Consider the following 15645-nt stretch of genomic DNA (forward strand, 5'->3'; position numbering starts at 1 on the left):
CAGTGTAGTCAGTTGTAGTGTGATGGGTATACATGATATATCTGGGGGCACAGTGTGGTCAGTTGTGTTGTGAGGGGTATATATGATATATGTGGGGTACAGTGTGGTCAGTTGTGGTGTGATGGGTATACATGATATATGTGGGGGCACAGTGTGGTCAGTTGTGGTGTGAGGAATATATATATATATATATATGTGGGGGCACAGTGTGGTCAGTAGTGTTGTGAGGGGTATATATGATATATGTGGGGGCACAATGTGGTCAGTTGTGGTGTGATGGGTATACATGATATATGTGGGGGTACAGTGTGGTCAGTTGTGGTGTGAGGGGTATATACGATATATGTGGGGAACACAGTGTGGTCAGTAGTAGTGTGAGGGGGATATATGATTTATGTGGGGCACAGTGTGGTCAGTTGTGATGTGATGTAAGTTGTGGGTATATATGATATATATGGGAGGTACAGTGTGGTCAGTTGTGGTGTGAGGGGGATATATGATTTATGTGGGGCACAATGTGGTCAGTTGTGGTGTGAGGGGTATATATGATATATGTGAGGAGCACAGTGTGGTCAGTAGTGGTGTGAGGGGGATATATGATTTATGTGGGGCACAATGTGGTCAGTTGTTTACTGAGGGGTATATATGATATATGTGGGGGCGCAGTGTGGTCAGTTGTGGTGTGATGGGTATATATGATATATGTGAGGAGCACAGTGTGGTCAGTACTGGTGTGAGGGGGATATATGATTTATGTGGGGCACAATGTGGTCAGTTGTATACTGAGGGGTATATATGATATATGTGGGGGCACAGTGTGGTCAGTTGTGGTGTGATGGGTATATATGATATATGTGGGGGCACAGTGTGGTCAGTTGTAGTGTGATGGGTATACATGATATATCTGGGGGCACAGTGTGGTCAGTTGTGTTGTGAGGGGTATATATGATATATGTGGGGTACAGTGTGGTCAGTTGTGGTGTGATGGTATACATGATATATGTGGGGGCACAGTGTGGTCAGTTGTGGTGTGAGGAATATATATATATATATATATATATATATATATGTGGGGGCACAGTGTGGTCAGTAGTGTTGTGAGGGGTATATATGATATATGTGGGGGCACAATGTGGTCAGTTGTGGTGTGATGGGTATACATGATATATGTGGGGGCACAGTGTGGTCAGTTGTGGTGTGAGGAATATATATGATATATGTGGGGGCACAGTGTGGTCAGTTGTGGTGTGAGGGGTATATATGATATATGTGGGGGCACAATGTGGTCAGTTGTATACTGAGGGATATATATTATTTAGGAGCACAGTGTTATTCAGGGGACACTATACTGTACGTGACTGTGGTAATTTAAGGTGCACAATTTGCAGTTATAATTTATGGCCAGGAAAGGTAACCATGAAGTTCTGAACCTGATGGATGTCCCTTATGAGATGTCACTTATCAGTCGTGTAGTCACAGACTAACTTTCTGGATTGTAAGACATGTGTCAGCCTCTGTAGTGTCAATCACAGAGTGTCAGTGAGCCAAGTCTGCCTTCAGCATCCAGGATGGTGGCGCCTGGTGGGTGTGGGGTATCATCAGTTATTAATGATGTTGATCTTTTTTGATCAGGGTCAGATGCTTTTTTATTTTTTATTTTTTGATCCGCCTGGGATTGGGATTATGCAGACAGGGCCATTCAGTCTCATTGTAACATCAAAGGCTCGGTATAACCCCCATGTAGATAACTGAGGGCGACATATTAAACGGGGGGGGGGGGGGGGGGTGTTTCTTTAATCCGCTGAATGAGTCCTCTTACCCCCAGCCAGGTCTATGTCGCCCTGAGCGAAGGCAGGATCATCAGCCTATAAATCTCCTGTGATAGCACAATGGTGACTATGATGGGGGGGGGCATGATTTACATTATGAGATGAGAAACAGATGGGGAGGGAGCGGAGGGGGACATCATCCGGGAAATCACATCTCAAAAGCTTCAGGTTCCTCCAGCCTTAGCCAAGATCAGAGTCCATGAAAAGCTGAGCAACCACAGGGTTATATGAACTATATGAACACTATAGGGTGGTATTATGTAGACTTTTTATGACCCTATTAACTTGGCACCATATGGTGGTGTGTTATGGGGGTTGTATATGACCATATTATCTTGGCACTATATGATTGTAACATTTTTCGCTATACATGACCCTATTTTTGGCAGTATATGGTGGTATTATGTGTGGGTTTGTCACTAATATGTTGGCACTACATGGGGTATTATGTGGGCTTCACGCTACCCTATCATGTTGGCACTATACGGTATTATTCACTATTATGTTGGCACTATATGGTGGTATTATGTGGGCTTCACATAACCCTATTATGTTGGCACTATATGATGGTATTATATGGGCAGTAAAATACCCTATTATTTTTTCACTATATGGGGCTATTATGTGAGCTGTATATAAGCCTATTATCTTGGCACCATATGGTGGTATTGTGTGGTCCTTATGACAATATTAGCATGGCACTATATGGTGGTAGTATGTGGGCAGCATATAGCCTCATTATCTTAGCACTACTCGGGGGTATTATGGTGGACTGTATATGGCCATGTTATTTTGCACTATATGGGTGTATTATGTGAGCTATATATATAAGCCTATTATCTTGGCACTATATGGTGGTATTGTGTGGGCAGTATATAAACTCATTATCTTTGCACTGCTTGGGGGTATTATGTGGACTGTATATGACCCTATTATATACAGCTCACATAATAGCCCCATATAGTGAAAAAATAATAGGGTCATATACAGTCCACATAATACCCCCAAGCAGTGCAAAGATAATGAGTTTATATACTGCCCACACAATACCACCATATAGTGCCAAGATAGTAGACTTCTATACAGCTCACATAATAGCCCCATATAGTGAAAAAATAAGTCTACTATCTTGGCATCATATGGTGGTATTGTGTGGCCCTTATGACAATATTAACATGGCACTATATGGTGGTATTATGTGGGCAGTATATAGCCTCATTATCTTAGCACTACTCGGGGGTATTATGGTGGACTGTATATGGCCATGTTATTTTGCACTATATGGGTGTATTATGTGAGCTATATATATAAGCCTATAAGCCTATTATCTTGGAACTATATGGTGGTATTATGTGGGCAGTATATAACCTCATTATCTTTGCACTACTTGGGGGTATTATGTGGACTGTATATGACCCTATTATTTTTTCACTATATGGGGCTATTATGTATCTTGGTACTATATGGTGGTATTCTGTGGTCTATCTGACAATATTATCATGGCACTATATGGCTGTATTATGTGGGCTGTATATGACAATATCTTCTTGGCACTATAGGACTATCTTGACAATATTCGGGTATTTATTGGCTCTGTATTTTATTTTATTTTTTCGGGTTTTTTTCCACTTTTTATTGCTCAATTTGGGCACACCTCTTCAGTCCCTGTTCTTCTTACAGTGTGCCAAATACATAAAGGCCATGTGCAGGGCCGCCGATAGGGCAGTACAACTGGTACTGCCCTATGGGGCCCGGACTCTAAGACACTAGGGGGGGGGGGGCCCGGCCGGTGGGGTAATGTGCGGTAATAGTACGTCAAACTTCTGGCCCCGGCTCCTGAATGGAGCCGGGGCCAGAAGCTGCGGGTGTCGGCTATATATTATAGCCGACACCCTCCTCTAACACCCGCGATCGGAGATTTCTCCGATCGCGGGTGTTAACCCCTAACACGCCGCGGTCGCGCTGACCGCGGCGTGCTAGGGGCATTTAACAGGATTCGGCCCCCCCCGCGGCGCTTACCGGGGGGGTCCCGCTGCTCTGATCGCAGCCCCGGGACTGCCGGTGCCCGGGGCTGCGCGATCTTCTTCCGGGTGCCGGGTCCGTGCCTCCTGGCAGGAACCGGCTGTGACACACTGAGCATGCGCAGCATGCTCAGTGTTTCACATAATACAGTGTAATACATCTGTATTACACTGTATTAGGTGAAGAATAGCTTGAACAAGTGATCAGTGGATCACTTGTTCAAGCTAACCTGTAAAAGTAAAGAAAAAAAAGTTAAAAACACTGAATAAACACAATTTTTAATAAAAATAATTAATTAAATAGAGTTAAAGTCCCCTAAACACAAACATTCCCTATACACATCTAATAAAGTAAAAATACCTGAAAATCACCAAAACCCCCCACATATTTGGTATCACCGCGTCCGTAACAATCTGTACAATAAGTCAGAAACATTATTGGACCCGTACGGTGAACGCCGTAAAAACAAAACCCGAAAAACTCGCCAAAAATATAAATTTTCATAAAATCCCTTTACAAAAATGTTCTAAAAAGTGATCAAAAAAAGTTATGTGCCCCAAAATGGTACCAATTGAAAGAACAACTCAACACGTAAAAAATAAGCCCTAAACTAGCTCTGTCAACCAAAAAATATTAAGGTTAAGTTCCCGAAAAGATGGCGATGCAGAAACAAATAAGATTTCCTCTGTATTAGTTTTTCTCCAGTAAAATTGTAAAAATAAATGAAAAACTATATAAATGAGGTATCACCGTAATCGTAGTGATCTATAGAATGAAAATATTATAGTATTTTTAGTGTATGGTGTACGACCCCCAAAATATACAAAAAAAAGAAACCCCAAATTGACAATTTTCTTTTCCTCCATACATTAAAGAGTTAATAAAATCTCATCGAAAAGCTATAGACCCACTTAAATGAAGTATTTGTAAAGTGCATCTCATGTCGCAAAAAATAAGCCCTTAAATGTCCAAATTGCCAAAAAAATAAAGATTGTATAGCCAATAAAAAGTGACAATGCATAATCTGCTCTGAATGGCGCAGCTCCCCCTCAATGCCCTGGCGTGTGCCCATACAGCAGGTTACCACCACATATGGGGTATTATTATACGCGGGAGAGATGGGGGATCAAATTTTGAGGAGCGTTTTGGAATTTTATCCACTGAGAATTTGTACATTTTATGAAAAACACATTAATTTAGCCAAATAAAATGTAATTTCGAAATTGCATCCGATTTTGTTTTAACCCCTGTAAACCAATTAAAGGGTTAACAAACTTCATAAAAGTTGTTTTACGTACGTTGAGGGGTGTAGTTTCTATAATGGAGTAATTTATGGGGTTTTACTTTATTTAGGCCTCTCAAAGTGACTTGAAACCTGAGCAGGTCCCTCAATAGCAGGATTTAGCTTTTTTTATGAAAATGTGAAAAATTGCACGTGACGTTCAATAGTATGACTCCTATTGGCAATCTACCAGAAGAGTGTGCCTTGTCGTAGCAACAGGCCTCAAACCCTGTTTGTGAAAGGTCACTGCGGGGGGCAGGAGGCTTGTTCGGTTTTGGGGTGTGTTAGGGCCCAGACACTTTTGCTGTATGGGGCCCCGAATTTCCTGATGGCTGCCCTGGCCATGTGCCACAATATAACATCACAGTGCAAATCACCGTTATATATGTTATTTTGGTTACAAATGCTAAATACTGCATTGAATTGGTGAATGATGGAACAGATCTGTGAGGAAGTAGCTCCCTCTGGTGTTATCTATGCATCACTGCAGTCCCACTACCAATCTGATTTTTGTACTTTTGTGTGAGTAAACTATGAAGAATACCCCTCCTATACATTACAGGGTTTCTGTAAAGACGCCCCTACAATAAGCAGCCTAATCCAATTGTCAGGAGTTGTCCCCTAATTTTATATTCATTGTCCATTCTAATGGATACACCATTAAATTGGAGCTCCAAGCTTAAAATATTCATAAAATGTCAGTATTAGATGGTGAGAGGTCCAACAACCAAACCCACACAAATCCGATGTTCTCATCAACTGATCCACAGAGAATGAGAGTGTATGCAGACAGCGCCATTCTCTTGTAGTGGTCAGAACCGGTACTACAGATCACTTCCTATTAATTTAAATAGCAGCTGCAATAACTCAGTTTAGCCACTAAACAGAGAACAGTGCTGGCTGCTTTATGTTCGGTTCTGTGTATTTTAAGGACAGGTCAATAATTTTAGCCTTTTAATAGCACTGTTGTCAATAAAACAAAAATAAGAAGATTTTCACTTTTGATAATAACATTAGATCTTTTAACCTCTTGACACTACAACTCCTAGCATGCAATTAGGACAAAAGTGTAGAGCATATCCCAACCCTATGAGCCACCTGTTGCCTGTGTTGTATGTATGGAATGCACGCAGTCAGTGAGCAGAGCTTTCTATAGATAGCATAGGCTTCAGGGGTCTACAGCCTCCTATATACATATAATCACTACATTATATACAGATTATAGCTCGCCGCTGCATGATATACGGCAGGAGACATGGGTAACCCTCTACTCGTGGTCAAATCTGATCAAGGTCATCCCGATTTGGATGCTCTCAGGTATGAATGTAATGAGTCTAAGCTTATCCGTCAGCGAAACAGACCCCCCTGGTGGAAATGTGAGAGGAGCAACGGGGATAGAGGAGACGGGAGAGAGCTCTGGTGTCTAATATATGTATCCAGATGGGGGACGTCTGCTCTAACTCCAGCTCAGAGGACCTTATGTTTAAGGGGGAACTGCAGTATAAGGGAAACATATTGGGGTACAATTACTAAGAACAGTGTAATCTGTGCTATGTGCAGTTACCTGTGTCGTGTGCAGGGGGCGCCAGATTCGGGATTTCTGGCTCACGTTCTTCATGAATCTGGCGCTGCCTCCACTGCTCCGACAGACCGCACCAACTCTTTTTTGGTGCGCCTTTATCATGGGATGTGCGACACAATTCCGTTGGATTTTGCACGTGGTCCGACGTATATGTGGTGCAGACACTTCTTAATAATAATTTGTTTATTTATATAGCGCTACACAGAGTTTGCCAAATCGGTCCCTGTCCCCAATGGGGCTCACAATCTAATCAACCTACCAGTATGTTTTGGAGTGTGGGAGGAAACCGGAGGACCCGGAGGAAACCCACACAAACACGGAGAGAACATACAAACTCTTTGCAGATGTTGACTCTGGGACTTGAACCCAGGACCCCAGCGCTGCAAGGCTGTAATGCTAACCACTGAGCCAACGTGCTGCCCACAACTTCTCAAATACCTGTGCAAGCAGATTGCACATAAAAGAACGTGCAAAGTCCGACAGAAAACTGGCGCAAGATCCATAGTAAATGTGCGCCATTTGGTGCTAAAAATGATTTGAGTAGTTGCCACCACTTTGAATCTCTAGGATACTCTTGACCTCTCAGTAGTGGATGTTTGGACTGTGACACCCCAAAAACTGCTTCCCTCCCTCCTCCAGTAGTGCCATTAACCTTCTCTTATATATTATATATGATCTGCCTTGGTGCTGCACAGGAGGGGTATATTGCCTAGAACGCTGCACCCCAAAGGAAGTGCAGTGCCAATGCCCACATACCCAATACCACAGGAGTAGTAACTGTGATATAGGGGGCTGTTTGTTGGGACCCTTACACTAGGGAGCAGTATAGCTTTCCTTATGAGATGGCAGTAACGCTATGATGTTTTAACCCCTTAACAACCAGGCCCTTTTTAATTTGTGAGTTTTAATTTTTCACTCCCGACCTTCAAAAATCCATAACATGTGTGAGGGCTTGTTTTCTGCGTAACATATTGCACTTCATAGTGATTTAATATCCCATACAGTGTACTGGGGAGTGGGAAAAAAATTCCAAATGCAGTGGAAGAACGCATTGGGGCACATTTACTAAGGAATCCGAATCGCGTTTTTCCGCCGGGTTTTCCGAATTTTAACGTTTTGCGACGAATTGTGTCTCTTGACACACACTTACTTGCACCAGGAAAAGGATGGTGAACTCCGGCGGACCTCGGCGCAAAAGCGACACCTGGTGGACATCGGGCGCACGACCTTAGTGAATCGCCGAAAGACCCAAATCCTCGTCGGAGAACGCTCCGCTGGATTGCGACAGGACCGGGTAAGTAAATGTGCCCCATAGTGACATTTTCTTGTGGGCTTGGATTTTTGTCATTTTCATTGTGCGCCCCAAATGACATGTCTACTTTATTCTTTGTATGGGCACGATCACGGTGATACCAAATGTGTATGGGTTTTATAATGTTTTAAAACATTTACAAAAATTAAAACCTCCTGTACAAAAAAAATTCTTCATTTTGCCATTTTCTGGCGCTAATAACTTTTTTGTACTTCAGTATATGGAGCTGTGGGTGGTGTCATTTTTTGCGACTTTCGATTACGTTTTCAACGCTACCATTTTAAGGACTGTACGGCCTTATGGGGAGCACGGTGACTCAGTCGTTAGCACTACAGCCTTGCTGCGCTGCGGGTCCTGGGTAAGGCCCCTTCCACACTTGCGAGTGTGATGCGATCACATGGATCACATGGCCCGAGCGCTGCAAACAGGAACTGAAGTCAGCATGTCAGTTAATTTCCGGTTTGCAGTGTTCGGGCCGGGAGATCCGAGCAACACACGTTGCAAGCGCGATGCGTGTTCATCGCATCACATTCGCGAGTATGGAACAGGCCTTAAAGTCACATCCAGGTCAACATCCGCAAAGAGTTTGTATGTTCTCTCCGGGTTTCTTCCGGGTCCTCCGGTTTCCTCCCACACTCCAAAACATACTGGTAGGTTGATTAGATTGTGAGCCCCATTGGGGACAGGGACTGTTTTGGCAAATTCTGTGCAGCGCTGCGTAATCTGTCTGCGCTATAAAAATAAAGGAATTATTATTAATTATTTTGATCACTTTTTATTTACTTTTTTTTTTTAATTTTTCAAAATGGGAAAAATGTGGAATTTTCGAATTTGGGCACTATTTTCCGTTAGATGGCGGGAAAAAACGTTATTAAGTTTTGGTTGATCGGACATTTTGGGATGCGGCAATACCTAACATGTTTATTATTTTTACTGTTTATTTATATTTATATCGGTTCCAGGGGAAGGGGGAGTGATTTTCCTAAGTACCCTAAGTACCCCCTTAGGGTACTTTAACCCTAGGTTGTCTAATTGATCCTACCATTTACTGCCGTACTACAGTACGGAGTAAAAGAAACACCCGAGTCAAAGCCTTAAAGCAGGAGCATACGATAACTCATTTTCATTGTATTCCTAGAACCTTTTTGTATGTGCAATAAAGTTTTAAAAATAAAATCAGGCTTTCTTTGTGAAACTAGGCCGGATTTCTGTTACTTTGGTTAAATGAGGCCTAAACTATTTAAATTAGTAAGGAAGGTAATTAAAACTGCTCTTAGCAACCAATCACATTTCTGCTTTTATTTTTGAATCCGCAGTGAAAACAGAAAATCGGGAACTTCCTTGGTTGCTATGGGCAAGGTGGGCAACACCAACATTTTTAGCACCTACGCTACTTGTCATACATGAGTAAAATAAAAATACACCCTCCAGCTTACAACTCCCATGCTGGCGCCGCCATTTCCCCACCCTCCCCCTATAAACCACACCATAAATAATTGGTATAGAGTGCATTAGTTGGACCAGCGGGTATCTTCCTCACTAAGTGCAGGGAGCGCTGGTGGTTTTGAGCAAATTAATCTAACATCCAGGGCCACAACAAGGCATTTTGGTGTCCTAGGCAGACAAGCAATATCGAGCCCCCCCATCTCTAATATTTTATCAAAATCGAAGCAAAAGAAGGGTGAAGCCTAAGGGGGGGGGGGAATAAGTGACCCTATTAAAAAATCATTATGAAATATAAGAGCCCAACTGCTATGGGATCATGTACAATAAGGCTTACCAGTGGTAAATATATAGTCCCAGCACATACCCCCAGTATATAGGTAACCCACATGCCCCCAGTATATTGATAATCCAGGCACATGCCCACGGTATATAGGTAGCACACCAAATGCCACCAGTATATAGGTAGTCCAACGCTTTTCCCCAGTATAGAGCTAGCCCAGCACATGCCTTCAGCATTTAGGTAGCCCAACACATGCCAACCAGTATATAGGTAGCCCAGAACAAGGCCCAGGCCAGCACATTCCTCCAATATATAGGCATCCCAGGCACCTACCCCCAGTATATAGGTAGTTTCAGCACATGCCTCCAGTATATAGGTAGCCCAGCACATGCTACAAGTATATAGGTAGCTCAGGTACATGCTCAAAGAAGATGCCAGCTCACCTCCCCATGAATGCCTCTTGTGTCAGGTCCTGGCATGGGCCACCCTTCTGCTAGGGCATGTAGCAATCCAAAATATATTTACGGTCCAGCCGGGCTCTTGACAGCAAATGTTTCATTGAGAGGTTATGATGTAACCAAATAAAAATCATTTGCTGTCAAGAGCCCGGCTGGACCGTAAATATATTTTGGAGCTCAGGTACATGCCCTGTTATATAGATAGCCCAGACACATGCCTCCTGTATAGAGGTAGCTCAGCACATGCCTCCAGTATACAGGTAGCCCAGCACATGTCCCCAGTATATAGCTAGCCCAGGCACATACCCCCCAGTATATAGGTATCCCAGCACGTGCTCCAAGTATATAGGTAGCTCAGCTACCTATATACTGGAGACATGCACCTGAGCTAACTAGATACTGGGAGCATGCGCTGGACTACCTATATACTGGGGGTATGTGCCTGGGCTACCTATGAAACATACTTGTTTCATGGAGAGGTTATGATGTAACCAAATAAAAATCATTTGCTGTCAAGAGCCCGGCTGGACCGTAAATATATTTTGGAGCTCAGGTACATGCCCTGTTATATAGATAGCCCATACACATGCCTCCTGTATACAGGTAGCCCAGCACATGCCTCCAGTATACAGGTAGCCCAGGCACATACCCCCCAGTATATAGGTAGTCCAGCACGTGCTCCAAGTATATAGGTAGCTCAGGTACATGTCCTAGTATATAGATAGCCCAGGAACATGCCTCCTGTATAGAGGTAGCCCAGCACATACCTCCAGTATGTAGGCAGCCCAGTTCATGCCTCCAGTATACAGGTATCCCAGACATATGCCCCAATATAAAGGTAGTCTCAGTACATGCTTCCAGTATATAGGTAGCTCAGGTACATGCCTTCATTATATAGATAGCTCCAGAACATGCCTTCAGTATATAGGTAGCCCAGGCACATGCCCCCTGTATATAGGTAGCCCAGAACATGCTCCAAGTATCTAAATAGCTCAGGTATATGTCTCCAGTATATTGGTAACTCTAGAACATGCCTCAATGTTTAGGTAGCCTAGCACAAGCCTCCAGTATATAGGTATCCCAAGCACATATTCCCTGCATATAGATAGCCCAGGCACATGCCTCCTCACAGAGGTAGACCAGCACGTACCTCCAGTATATGGGTAGCCCAGCACATGCCCCAGTATATAGATAGCCTAGGCACATACCCCCAGTATATAGGTAGTCCAGACATATGCCGCCTGTATATAGCTAGTGGAGGCACATGCACCCAGTACATAGGTAGCCCAGGCACATACCCCCAGTATATAGGTAGTCCAGCGCATGCTCCCAGTATCTAGTTAGCTCAGGTGTATGTCTCCAGTATATAGGTAGCTCCAGAACATGCCCCCAGTATATAGGTATCAATAGGGTCTCCACATAATGCAACCGCTTAAAGTGGTTTTCACATGAGAATTTTGAATAAAGCTCTTTTCAATAAAAAAAAAAAGTGGTTTTCACACCAAACAAGGGTCCCACCCCTGTAACTCAGACCCCCCACTTTTCTGGCCCATAAATAACAGTCAGACAACAGATGTAAATTTTAAGTGTGTAGTCTAACTCTGCTTGCTGTCCTTCTATAGAAAGCTCCTATGTTTACTTCCAGTGCATAGAAATCTGTCCATAGAAGGACAGCAAGCAGAGATCTAGAAAACTGTGAGGAATTGATACAGAAAGTATATTGGAAAAAAGTATAACTTATTCTTACACAAACCATATCAATTATTTGCTGAGAGTGGACAACCCTTTTAACCCCTCCATTTGAGGAGTGGGGGCTGCCTAACCCATCAGGACATCCCCCAGTCACATAGAGATCCCCCAGTCACATAGCCCATGCTCGCCCTATGACCAGAACCTGAAAACCCAGGTGAGGAGAAGAAAAATGAGAGGGCGGGACACAACTGCCCGGCTTATTACCCCTACCTGCAGGAAGTCATTAGGGGGAGGGTGCAGCATGTGTGGGGGTCAGGGATCTTACTCTCCATGTGCAAGGGAATAGGCGGAGCTACACAGCTCATTCATATGCTAATGATATGCTAACTATGGAAGGGAACCATTGTTTTCTGGGTAGGAAAGGTTTTACACACTTGTACAAAAAAAACTCTAAAAAAGTCTTTCACCCTCCAGACACGGCTGTAACCATTCAGTGTATCAGAGTCTCCAGGTTTCTCTCTGTATATTGTGTTGAATGCAGGTCGCCCTAATGTTAAGGACAAGCTCTTATCACCCGGGGCGTCTCTACGGCATGGAAAGAGTTAAGACTATACTTTCAGGGATCATTTCTATAGTTTTTAACTGCGGAAATGTGCTCTAAAGTGATCAGACCCAGCAACCATGATGAGGAGCTGTAGTGATCTCTCCTGAGCGGGAAGTGAGCCCCACATCTGCTTCACTGCAGGGACTGGAGGCTGATGATGAACGTTCTCCTTCTCTATTACTGAGAGGGTGGAGGGAGAGATCACAAGCTGAGTGGTGCTATCATATAGTACAAAGACAGATCTAAAGTATATCTCTTATTACTCAAACTATAGAAAATAAATGTTGATGTTCCTGATCAGGGCCCAGCCTTGTTTTGGAGGCAGCGGAGGTTCAGAATATTGGAGTGGTTAGCGGACGCGGCCTGGGCACGCTAGTGTCACGGTGCTTGGTATGGGGATTGGAGGGCTGTCCTACAGCCTGGCAGGTCTCCAGCAGGAGGTGTGTGCAAGAAAGATGGAGGGAGAGGCTGAAGTACTGGTTCTCCCCGGGGCAACCCCTGTGCGCCCCAAATGACATGTCTGCTTTATTCTTTGGGTCGGTACGATTATGGGGATAACAAATTTGTATAGGTTTTATAATGTTTTCATACATTTAAAAAAATTAAAACCTCCTGTACAAAAATTTTGGGGGGGATTTTGCCATCTTCTGGCGCTAATAACTTTTTTATACTTTGGTGTACGGAGCTGTGGTGGTGCCGTTTTTTTGCGGATTTTGATGACGTTTACAATGTTATCATTTTTAGGACTGTATGACCTTTTGATCACTTTTTATAGAATTTTTTTTTTTTAAATGGCAAAAATGTGCCATTTTCGACTTTGGGCATGATTTTCGTTACGGGGTTAAACGGAGGGAAAAACCGCTATCATATTTTGATAGATCGGGCATTTTCAGATGCGGCGATACCTGATGTGTAATTTTTACTATTTATTTATATCAGTTCTAGGGAAAGGGGGGTGATTAAAATTTTTAGGTTTTTTTTATTATATATTCTTTTTTTTTAACTTTTGTTTTTACTATTTTTCAGACTCCCTAGGGTACTTTAGCCCTAGGGTGCCTGTACGATCCCATCATATACTGCCATACTACAGCTGATAGCACATTGTAATGCATGGGTTAACCCAAAGTTAACCCATGCGCCACCATCTTTTTGAAGCCGCCGGCAGCGATCAGCAGGAAGACACCCGCGACCGGTGTTACTGGTAGGACTTAACAGCTATGGAGAGGACATCTCCATGCACCAGGACCTGGCATGTGACATACTATCATGTCACATGCTAGTCAGGGGTTAAGGATAAGAAAGATATTGTGTAAATCTATTAGTACACTGTATTAATAAAGCACCACTCAGCTTGTGATCTCTCCCTCCACCCCCTCAGTAATAGAGAAGGAGCACGCTCATCATCAGCCTCCAGTCCCTGCAGTGAAGCAGATCTGGGGGCTCACTGGGGGCTCCCCATACGGCTTTTCTTGCATCGGCTACTACAAGACAACGCTGAACAGGGAGGTGAGCAGAAACAAATCTTTTTTCTCCTTGAAATATTAGTTATCTGAGGGCCCAGAGTCCAATCTATTAATTTATCTTGGTCTAGTTTTCTTACCAAGACTTTGTGGCTGCTCTGTCTTTCCCTAAGCAAACATCCATTCATATACGTGAATATGCAACACCCCTGCCAATACATGGACAGAGGAGTAGTTGCGAACTCCAGGTTAGGCGCTGTAGATTCTGTCTGAACAGGTAAGAGTTAAGTGGATGTGATTGTGTCAACCAATTGTATTGCACCATGTACACCGGAGTGTGATTGGAGAGTGAGCCACCACCTGACCAGGATAATTTAAAAAAAACCCTGGACAGGGAGGGGATAGGTCAGTTCCAGAGAGTTCTTAGCTCTCTTAGGCCCCAGGTCTTACCAGAGAGAAAGATCTTAGAGCACATGCCACAGGCCCCTCCTAGGCCCCAGCTCTCACTATAGAGCACATCCTGTCACAGAGGAGAGGAACAGTGTCTGTGCACCATCAGCACTAACACTCAGCTACACCCAGGATAAAAGCTCCATCCTGCATTTGCTTCCAGGCTGGTGACCCAATTCCTGAGGACCACTCTCCATGACCACTCCAGTAATCCGGAATCTGTGCCGAAATTGTTCAGGCCGTAGTTCAACAAAGAACCGTAAGTTATTTTGCACAACATTGCCTCTGTCTGATCCCTGGATAAGGCTTTACCATCAAGGGCTCCCCATCCATCACCCAGGTACATATATTAAGGACACTCAGGGGTTGCCCCGGGGAGAACCAGTACTTCAGCCTCTCCCTCCATCTTTCTTGCACACACCTCCTGCTGGAGACCTGCCAGGCTGTAGGACAGCCCTCCAATCCCCATACCAAGCACCGTGACACTAGCGTGCCCAGGCCGCGTCCGCTAACCACTCCAATATTCTGAACCTCCGCTGCCTCCAAAACAAGGCTGGGCCCTGATCAGGAACATCAACATTTATTTTCTATAGTTTGAGTAATAAGAGATATACTTTAGATCTGTCTTTGTACTATATGAAAGCACCACTCAGCTTGTGATCTCTCCCTCCACCCTCTCAGTAATAGAGAAGGAGAACGTTCATCATCAGCCTCCAGTCCCTGCAGTGAAGCAGATGTGGGGCTCACTTCCCGCTCAGGAGAGATCACTACAGCTCCTCATCATGGTTGCTGGGTCTGATCACTTTAGAGCACATTTCCGCAGTTAAAAACTATAGAAATGATCCCTGAAAGTATAGTCTTAACTCTTTCCATGCCGTAGAGACACCCCGGGTGATAAGAGCTTGTCCTTAACATTAGGGCGACCTGCACCCAACACACTATACAGGGAGAAACCTGGAGACTCTGATACACTGAATGGTTACAGCCGTGTCTGGAGGGTGAAAGACTTTTTTAGAGTTTTATTGTACAAGTGTGTAAAACCTTTACTACCCAGAAAACAACTGTTCTCATACATAGTTCATTAGCATATGAATGAGCTGTGTAGCTCAGCCCATTTCCCTGAACGTGCTGCAGCCTCCCCACAGTAAGTAGATTTCTTAGGCAGTGTGAAAGTTTTATTGTCTCCAGGGTAATGACTCCAGAACAGTGGTAGATATGATAAAGGCTG

The 15645-nt window shown here is 43.8% G+C and overlaps 2 non-coding genes across 2 annotated transcripts; one reads left to right on the forward strand and one right to left on the reverse strand.

Moving 5' to 3' along the window:
* Positions 1–12507: 12507 nt before the first annotated feature.
* LOC140120141 (small nucleolar RNA U3) lies at positions 12508–12724 on the forward strand. The gene has a single exon (XR_011853546.1). It is a non-coding gene; the product is annotated as a small nucleolar RNA U3 (small nucleolar RNA).
* Positions 12725–15061: 2337 nt separating this feature from the next.
* Positions 15062–15278, reverse strand: LOC140120142 (small nucleolar RNA U3). Its single transcript, XR_011853547.1, has one exon. It is a non-coding gene; the product is annotated as a small nucleolar RNA U3 (small nucleolar RNA).
* Positions 15279–15645: the final 367 nt, after the last annotated feature.

The sequence above is a fragment of the Engystomops pustulosus genome, chromosome 2 (genome assembly GCF_040894005.1).
Source record: "Engystomops pustulosus chromosome 2, aEngPut4.maternal, whole genome shotgun sequence".
In the NCBI taxonomy this organism is placed as follows: domain Eukaryota; kingdom Metazoa; phylum Chordata; class Amphibia; order Anura; family Leptodactylidae; genus Engystomops; species Engystomops pustulosus.